This window comes from Ptychodera flava, chromosome 11, assembly GCF_041260155.1.
Source record: "Ptychodera flava strain L36383 chromosome 11, AS_Pfla_20210202, whole genome shotgun sequence".
Taxonomy (NCBI): domain Eukaryota; kingdom Metazoa; phylum Hemichordata; class Enteropneusta; family Ptychoderidae; genus Ptychodera; species Ptychodera flava.
In genome coordinates, this window is record NC_091938.1 from 1,246,060 (window position 1) to 1,256,702 (window position 10,643).

At 37.5% G+C, this 10,643-nt stretch overlaps 2 long non-coding RNA genes across 2 annotated transcripts; both read left to right on the plus strand.

Annotated features, from left to right (window-relative positions):
- Positions 1–545: 545 nt before the first annotated feature.
- On the plus strand, positions 546–7,913 carry LOC139144591 (uncharacterized). The gene is made up of 3 exons (XR_011554816.1): positions 546–706; positions 5,162–5,392; positions 7,662–7,913. It is a non-coding gene; the product is annotated as an uncharacterized lncRNA (long non-coding RNA).
- Positions 7,914–8,212: 299 nt separating this feature from the next.
- On the plus strand, positions 8,213–9,717 carry LOC139144592 (uncharacterized). Its single transcript, XR_011554817.1, has 3 exons — positions 8,213–8,365; positions 8,552–8,731; positions 9,614–9,717. It is a non-coding gene; the product is annotated as an uncharacterized lncRNA (long non-coding RNA).
- The last annotated feature ends 926 nt before the right edge of the window (positions 9,718–10,643 follow it).

Here is a 10,643-nt window from a genome sequence, read left to right on the forward strand (position 1 = left end):
CTGTAATGTTAAGAGCAATTACAAATATTTCATGTGCAAAATACAGATAATATTGTGAGTATTTGATTATTTCAAGAGTAAGGCTTATTATTTTGAAATGAAATCGTATACGTGAAATCAGTCAGTGTCAAAGAAACGATAAGTCTATTTATCCACCTGCAGAGTTGTCATCATTCTTTAATAAATATTATACTCATATCTGCAATACACTCATCGACAATTGAATGCTTTCAAACAAACCATCGGTGGCAAAATATCGGAAACTGGACGCCAGAAGCTGTATCTCTGCATTAGTGATATCCTATTACAATTACTAGCACGAAACACTTAAACAATGATGGTAGAACAATGGCATCGAATATTCAACAAAAGGTGTCTTGTCCAGATTATTTCTTATACAAGCGAAGCGATACAATTGCTACAATATCAAAACTGGTGTAAATAAAAAAATTGATTCTAACGTATGAGATATTGCTGTAACTTATCAAATCTGTTGGTAAGTCTTTATTTTATTCTGTCGTCAAAGATATCACTACATGGGTTGCAGTTGACGGCAAAACTAGAAGCATCAATTGCACTGAAGATTGGCAGAATTTCTATCGTCATGGTTACTCAGTATTTCTATGTAATAGCATCGGGGGAACTGTGAAGATTTGGAGTAAAGCTGACACACCTGTACAGCTGTGTGATCTTAGAGTAGCCGGAGGTCAGCCAAACACTTAATTCAAATATCTTTCCTGTGAAAAAAAATAATTTGATGCATCGACATTAAATAATTTCAACAAATTTACTGCAAGTAATATTATGTTATATATATATATATATATATATATATATATATATATATATATATATATATATATATATATATATATATATATATATATATAACCGGCTATTGAACAACTCTTTTTTGGGAGTGGAGATTTAGCCGAGCGGTTCTCTCTGTGGCCTCTCCGCTAGGCGACTGATGCCGTATGTTGTGGGTTCGAACCCGATTGGAAACTAGCCGTATTTTCTACCCTGGGTTGGTAGCTCTGCCGGTGGACAGAATTGTCCCCGAGGTTATCGTTCGCCGAGTTAAAGCAATGTATTCGTTGCTTCGCTTCGATAAAGTTTGTATGTGTGATGTGTGATAGTGAGCGTGCGTGTGTGAGTGCTTCACGAACTCTACAACGTGTGGAGCGGTCTCAGTCAGAAAAATGGAACAACTTAGCCGGCTATTGAACCACTCTTTTTTGGGAACTGAGATTTAGCCGAGCAGTTCTCTCTGTGGCCTCTCTGCTAGGCGACTGATGCCGCATTTTGTGGGTTCGGACCCGATTGAAAACTAGCCGTGTATATATATATATATATATATATATATATATATATATATATATATATATATGTATATATTATTTTACCGGTAAAAACCAAGTTACGTCCAGGTGATTGTAATATTTGTCTAATACTAGTCTGAGTCATTTCCAAAATTGGCGACGCTATACCAAAATATCACTTCCACGAATAGCTGATCACCGGATCGAATTGCGTCATCGATAAGATTGCAGTCAGTGCAGTTCCAGCATTGTATGAATCACTATCGGTTACTTTTGGCCCTCGTGTAGGTCATAAAATTCAAAACTTCGCACTTCTTTCATGGTGAACATGATCCTGTGTTCTTCACACCTTGACAAACAATAAGACCATCAAGCAAAGCAGTAACCAAGATATTTAGGGAGCCGTCATTATTTGCGGAGGGGTCGGAGGAATCAGAGGGGGTCACTCAAAAACTGAAAGCTACAAGGGGGTTGCTCAAAATGAGGAGGGAAGGAAGGGGGTTACTAAATTTTTTGTGCAAAATAAATTGAAATCCCTCTCAGACTGCACCATTACACACATCAATATCTCAAAATGTTCGATGCCAACGAGGCAACAACACCCTTCTCGTGCTCTCCACCCCCTTTGGTGTTCTAACAGTTTTACTAGGTTAACAAAATTGAACACAGCTCTCAGATTTCACTAAACTGCACTAGTGCATACATCAAAGTCTCAAAATTGTCCATGCAAGAGCGGTGACGCCCCCTCCTACACTTTCTCACACTTTCTCTCAGCCTCTAGCGTGTTCTCCGCTGTACTTTCAAATTCTACCATGATGTCAGACGTCTTAGAGAAACCATGTCATGATGACCATCCAAAGTAAACAATATTGTATGGTTAGATATTTGTTATAGCTCGAGCTTTTGTATTCTATATTTTGTTGTGATTTTGAATTTCATTTTTTGGTTTCACCTTTTTCAACCGTCATGAGATAACCGATGACAATCTAGCAGGGTACATCAAGTTCAGAAAGGTCTCTACTATTGCTGTATTTTTGTAAATTTTACAAATACACGTATTTATATTTATATTTAACTTTTCTAAGTTTGTGTGTGGGGGTGTCAAGATTTTTGTGTTAGAGAGATGGGGTTTACTCAAATTCATCGTGATTTGCGGGGGGGGGGGGGTAATCGAAATTTCAGAGTTTCCGATGAAATTCCTCCGACCCCCTGGCCGTAAATAATGACAGCCCCCTTACGATTAATTTCGATTACCCCTTTCCTTATTTCCTTCATCTCTTTCGCGTAGAATTATTGATAGCTGCAATCTCTGATACTAATGAGGTTTTCTGAACGATCTGTTTAAGGGTGCATTTTTTACGGGGAAGGGGGTCGGTGGAACTTGAGCGACAAATGAAATGTAAAAAAGCAACCCCTCCGAAATCAAATTTCTAAAATTTGACCTCCTCATTCATAATTGTAAAATGTGACCCCCCCCCAAAAAAAAAAATTTTCATCGGATTTGATTTAATAACCCTTTGTACCCTATGGCCCTGAAGTGAAAATTGGGCTCTTTTAAAGTGTTTGCAAGAAATAGAGTGACCCTCCCCAATTTTCATACACAAAAAAACAACGACCCTCCCCAGAGTCACAGTCCGTATCAATAATATCTTTATTGACTTAATTTCCCATATGACCTCTGAACTTTCAAAGAATCCTTTTGAACTTTACAAATTATCACTTGGTTGAAATTCAAATGTCATATCTGTTTTTCAGATCTGCTTTTTCAAACATAATATTCTAATCATGTACATTAATATCAATTGTCAGACTTGTTTAAAGCACAGATGTAGCTAGTTTTGTACTGTGAAAAAAATATTCTAAGTTTCCTCACAGACCACAATGTACAATCAATATTTTTGTGAAATTTCAATATCAAATTTCTTGCACACACATGAACTTGTAATCGCCCCAATCTAATCAAGTACTCTAATCTTAATAATCATAAGTACATACATACACAGATTTCCCTAGTATTGTATTGGAAAAACATTATTTATAGGTTCCTCAAAGACCACCATGTACAGTGAATCAACATTTCGGTGAAATTCCAAAGTCCGATTTCTTACACAAACATCCACTTCTAACCACCCTACTCTAATCAAGTACATCATACATCAATATCAATAACAGGAGCCTATACAATTTTAGCTAGTTTTTTATTTAAAAGAAATTGTTCAAAGTTTCCCCATAGACTACAATGTATGGTGGATCAAGTAACATTTCAGAGAAATTCCATAGCCAATTTTTTCCATAACTCCATACGACACTTCGTAAAACTTGATCCCCCTCCAATCATTGATTGTGGTGATTGATTGTGGTGTCGTAACAGCAAACCCCCCTGATTTCCGCCGACCCCCTCCCTGTAAAAAACGAATGCTCCCTAAGCATGCAATTTATATTTCGCAGGACTTCAGGCCAGAGAGTGGGCATCGAAACAGTGTGTGGGGTTTGGGAGTCTGAGCAAGACTAAAAACGATACGCCGTTTTAAAATTTGTGTCGAAAGAGTCGCCACACAACTGTTCGAGATTATGACGGATTATTTCACAAACAACATCCGCATTCACATGTAATGTGCAACGCCAAGTGTTTTTCCAAAACCCTCTTTCACAACTGGCAATATTTTTGACACCGATATACGATAATACACGAAAAAATTGTCAGAATGTTTCACCGGAGGAGTTTACAGCATGATTGACTTCAACAAACTATTGCTTACGTAAACATGAACGCATGTTGAGGTTGCCAATTGTGATAATGTATCGGAATGAGAGACAGCCAGCATGCATGGTATAAAATTATAATGAGACTAGCACGACATGCTGCAAGAAGCTTTGTAAGTCGCATAATGCATAGAGAGAGAGGGGGAGGGAGGTAGGGAGGGAGGAAGGAGGAGAGAGAGAGCATCTTAGACTTATTTTTGAAAGATATTTTGTACAGAACGTACGGGACATTTGAAATTTGTCATGCTTGTGATATACCCCTAACTATTAAGTTTAGGTTTTCAAAGATACCAATCGATAGTACTTATAATGATTGAAATATTTTTTATGAACGATTATCATCAAAGAATAAAGATCGCCAGAAAAATCCGTAAAAGGTTCACCATTCACAACTTAGACAATCGTTTATATCATCCACAATCATAGAGTCACGTGTTTTGCTTCTCACTGATCGCAAACCATTACATCTCCCTCCCTCTATTTCTTCGTCTGTAACCGTGTCTGTTTCTGCATGCGCTCTCTTGTGCCTACATGCACATGCACGTACTGTATACACATGTATAATCTTTTATTATATATAACAAGCCTAAAATCTAAACGACTTAATTCAACAAAGCGCAAGAGCTTCCAATACACAAACCGTGCCGATGACAGTAGAACAATCAGTTTAGGCCAAAAAAAGAAATGTTTCTGGTCAGGCCTTTCTTTAAAATATGGTGCGGCGACGCGATTTTTTTTATTTCTTTTTCCCTCAAGGGAGGGAGGAGGGTCAGTTATATAGTTTTATCAATATAGTCACATATATACTGTTCATGCAGTAACTGATCATGCGCCCCAAAGAACTTTCTCTCTCTCTTAAGCCGTTTTGGTTTGATGTCATGGCAATCAGTACGTAGTTTGCCGGCCACAAAACAGGAAAAAAGGGTGACGCGCTGTTGTTCAAGTGACGCGCGCGCTGACCAGAAACATTTCTCTTTTTTTGGCCTTAGATTGACTTTTTATCAGAAACAAAGGGCTGTTAGATAAATGGTTTCTATAACAAGATCCTGCTATTTTATATACTGTCTATACTTCAGACAAAGTAGAATCCTGTCGGCCATCAACGGACATTGTAAATACAACTCTGCCTGGTGTAGAATATGGTGAAGTGAAGTGGACGTTATTGTCAGGAAATATGGAATTGCACTCTATGTATTGTGACCATCCTACTGGAAGTTACTTTAAAATTGGACAGACGGCTGTGAACTGCGCATCAAAAAATATCACCAGTACACCATACGAATGTTCCTTTAACGTCACCGTAAAAGGTATCAGTGAGAAATAAGCATGTGTTGAGTAAAGCGGACTGTTAAACGCAGAGCAAGGAGTCAATTAGGAAGCAGTCATTATTTACGACAGAGGGACAAGGGAAATTAAATAGGTCATTCAAACAAGCAAAGACTTTCAGGGAGTACTCAAACAATATTCACACACAATGATGTCAAGCCGAATTTGGCAGCGAAGTTAACTCTATTTCAATTAACGCATGGAATATCTCATAATTGATTGGCTTCATGTTGATATGCATTGATCGATATGCGTGTAGATAACGTTGCAAACTATTTCCACTACTGTTTCTAGGTGAATTCAGAAGTAACATTTTAGATCTGCATCACATTTTTTTACACATAACACGATTGGAACTAATTTGGGATAATATGATCTTCATATTTTTCGAACTTCTCACAAGTGTTAGGTGCCTAAAGCTGAATACTGCAATTAAAAACAAATTATAACAATTGTGTAACTTAAAGAAGAAAAACTGATAAGGTTACATTTGAAGATTAAACCGACATTACTTCACCATCTTGTTACATGTAATTGCGCTATTATGTGTTCACTACATGTTTGCATCTTTTGTCAGTCGAAGTCTAATCAAACTTCACACATTACAGTTGACAATTATGGTTGCTCAAAATAACCTTAGTGCCAGTTGTTTAAAGCAGGTATTTATCCTAGTGAACAGCTTTCTGTTTGTGGTAAAACAGTTAGGCTGTTTAATCTTGCACAGTCTGATTCCGTTTGTTATTAATGATGCACTACCCTCATGGAAAGAAAATTGGAACGATATCAATGATCGTCTTAATGAGAAGGTTAACACGCCAACCGTTGATATTTCTCATAGTAAAAGTCTCAGATATTATTAATTCGTAAAACTTTATTTGCCTTAAATAGCAGAAAAATAACACGGAAATATATATTTTGAATAAATTTCACAGGCAAAAAAAAAAATAGAAATAGAAAACATTCCACAAATGCATTTTTACTGAAAGTGCACTTTCTTACCAGACGGAAAACGGGAAAAACTACTGAATCTGAATATTCTTCCAGCATATACCGTGTACACTCGCTCTCTTTACAGACAAACGATATTCAAACGGTTAATTTTCAAACAGAAAAACAGTGGTGTTGTTTTTCAGGACTATTTGGATAACCTGTAAACTTCTATCTAAATATCATAATATCACCCATTCTTTATTAACGTTATAAGGCAGAAGCCTGCTTGGCCGACCTGGCATTTCAGCTTAAGGCAGAAAAAAATCGCATACAGTCCATTGCGACCTAAATATTTATGTTGTATGAGTTGTGAGTCACTTAACAAAAGACGCTCTAGAAGAAACACAGATTGATGTACCACCCAGCATGCCTTATTGAGACATAGCTATGGATCACTTACCCTCAGCATACAAATTTCCGCGTTCGGTCGAACATCCATCTATCAATCCATTCATCCGTCCCATCCATATAATCTATCCAACCAATCAATATCATCCCTCCTGCCCATCCCATTCCATCGATCCATCCATTCATTCATCCACCCAAACATCTGTCCATCCATTCATCCATTTTTCCATCCCTCCATTTCTCCATCCATCCACCAATCTATCCATCCATCCATCAATCCACCCTATCCATACGTCCATCCATCTATCCATTCAATCCATCCATCAATCCATCTTTCAATCCATCAATATCATCCGTCAATCCATTCAATCCATCCATTAATCAATCCATCACATCCATCCCATCCCATCCATTCCATCCCCTCATCCATCAAACCGTCCGTCCACCCATCCTTCCTTCGTTCCTCCTTCCTTCCTTCCTTCCTTCCTTCCTTCCTTCCTTCCATCCCTCGCATCCATATCATCAATCCCACTCATCCATATCATTCATCCCATCCATCCCGCCCATTAATCCATATCATTCGTCCACCAAATCCACCCATCCATCGCATTCATCTCATCCATTCACTAATCCATTCATCCATCCATCCAGCTATCCATCCGTCCGTCCGTCCGTCCGTTTATCTTCATTTCCAGGATATTGCTTTATTTATTGGAAGCAACATTTCAATCAGCTTTCATATTCTCCTTCCCAAGTCATCCTGAATATTCAAATGCCGAAACATTTAATAATCGTGTAGGTTTTTTGTCTTTTCTTATATACATTTCAACATGAAAATTAAAGCTACTTCTTATTTCTATGAATTAAAGGCCTTATTTTATAAATGAATACATATAATTGCTTTCTTTCTAGATAAAGAAGGACCAAAGTTTATATCACCTTGTTGCGATGTGGAAGTAAAATCACCCCCAAAAACGATTCACTGCGTTATGACAACTTGGCAAGAGCCTACAGCAAGAGACAACTCGGGTATCATTTTCCAAAGTAAGACTTATGAACCAGGACATTGCTTTCCCCAGGGTACAACGGAAGTAACGTATAAATTTTGGGACCCTTCAGACAACCGAGTGACTTGTTCGTTCAATGTTACCATAATGGGTGATACAGGAGGTAGGTTTGCTATTTATAAAATATTATATCCACATCTCGAGCAGCCTTTCATCGCAAGACAATACCAGAACGTTGAATGTTATCGCTTGTAATGCCCTTTGATGAAACACCTTTCAAACTATATTCATATAAAAGGCCAAGTAAGAGCGAACGATTCCGTTTATATTTTAAAAAGAGTAAGAGCAGAGAGTCTTGAAAACTTGATAAATGACAGCTAATCATAGAAATATACAGCGTCAGTCTGTAATGCATTGTTTATCAGGCGTGTCTCCTTTCTTCGACAGAGTCCTGTCCAGTGGAACTCAGACATTCTCATTCTGTTTGGAAAGGACGTCTTCCCCACGGTGAATCTTTGCCCGTGTCCTGTCCTGCAGGATTCCAAACTGATAGAAATTCAGTCAGGTGCATAAATGGACAATTTGATGGAGCTATGCCGATCTGTGTTGGTAAATAATAAATGTTTCGAACTCGTTGCCGTGTACTTGACAGACAATAAGTCTGTATGATGACATTTCTAATCGCTTATATCCACATTTGAACGCCGCTTCTAATCTATTAATTTTGTATCCGAAGGGTGGCATTTAGTTTCTTTTGATGGTGTGTAATATTGCTCACTCTTACATTACGTTTAGATATTAACGAATGTTTGAACGGTGAACACGATTGCAACACCGAGTACAAGACTGAGAACTGCCAAAATATTATCGGTGATTATGAGTGTCTATGCATTCCATACTACACGAGAGTTAGGGGAAGATGTCTACCAGACACTTCAAGCGATGATATAATCAATGGCATTTCAAGTACCAAAGGTAATTCTTTCCATCCTTACTTAACATTTACCATGGCACGATAATCGAATTATTATTTCTGTAATATTAAATATTTCGACGAATCGAAACTAACTATATTGCCCAATGAATCAAATATTATAAGTTAGACATGATAATAGTCAAGAAAAAAAATCACGAACACGGTTAAAATTAGGGCTGTCGATTATCAACCATCGATCTTTTTGGTTCTGATTTGCCTCCATGAAACTTTTTATTCTATTCCAGCAGTCCATAGTTGCATTTATGCTTCAATACCCCTTTTTCGAGTTTTACACACACACACACACACACACACACACACACACACACACACACACACACACACACACACACACACGTATATAAATATATATATATATATACATGTATATATATACATGCATATATAATATATATAATATATATATATAATATATATATATATATATATATATATATATATATATATATATATATATATATATATCAAGGCATTGTGTTGAAGGGTCAGACACCGAGTATAAAGTTTTCACCGGGCATAAAGGCTATTACCAAAAATTACAAACGTCATCATTTTTTTAACCTGACCGTTTCGTCCACCAATCTAACAGTTTTAGGATTTTCCTAAGCCTTCCTTGCTTACTTGGCATTGGAATATAATGGGACATCCCATGACAGTACAGGCATCTCAGTTCAACCCGTGTCAAGACAGAGGGTCTATTCTGCCTGCCAAGCTAATTTTTGCCCTTTTCCCAAAACTTGAATATTGAAACGTACCGGGTGTTTAGAGGATATAAATGACTTTATCACGGAATAAAGCCCAAATAAATGTTATAATTAGTCACATGGCGGATTTGACGGGAAAATTTTGCATTGTGACAGGAGATTCGCAGAGAAAATGTCCGCAGCAAACTGATCGGCTAGGCGCTCTTTGGCCCGAAACGATGGCTGGTTTTTCCACAGATTGGCAACGTTGTCAAAGCGGCAAACAAGGTGTGTATGCTTCTCCATACAGTAGTAAATTCAAGTTACTGGTTGCACAAATGATAGCTAGTGAACACGGACGGTTTGTCAAACCTTTTGACACAATTAAATATCTAAGCAGTACCTGTGTACTCTTACCCTGGTCCTTACGACCACATTTAGTTCTGATTAAAGTAGGATGCGGGCCTCTCAAGTCAAAGTGAAATACTTAAACTTTTGCTCTAACGTTCGTCAAAAGGAACGTTTAACCATTCCTTACCAAATCATGAATTAAAATCAGAGGTCGCCGTGTAAAGTTTGTTACTGAAACAAATTACCCAACATTTATCGGTTTGTTCAGCATTGCCAGCATTCCCGTCATAAATCTATTGGTAAAATATGATGTTTGATTTTCGAAAAACGAAAACGGTGAAAATGTGTTTTAAAATGAGCCCCCAAAAGTAGTAGACCAGAAAAGCATTGAGAGTCCAAATCCATGTAGTTATCCGCGAGGCATTCTGCCTTAACGCGAAACACTGTAGTTGTCCATTTATCTTCATTTTTGCCATTTCAGTCAACATAGTGACTGCAGTGTTCTAAATTTCTGCAACTAAGATACTATGGCTAACTTCAACCGATCTGCCATACATAGAACGTGTCAAAAATCTTTAGAATTAAATCGTTCGGTTCGTATTTATGACCGACCAAATATTGTTGATCAACTACAATCTGATCAAATATTGTGATAAGGTGAATGATACTAGTAAGAGGAATTGCTGCTTTTGAACTCAAATGCAACAACGACAAAAATTGATCCTCGTTTATTACATTATTCCCTAACCAGGACTTTCCCGCCGAAAATGTGACAAGTTTGGTCAATGGATGGATGCAGAATTAATTTATTGTCAGACGAATACTTTAGGAAGGCTTCTACAGGAGGTAATATTCG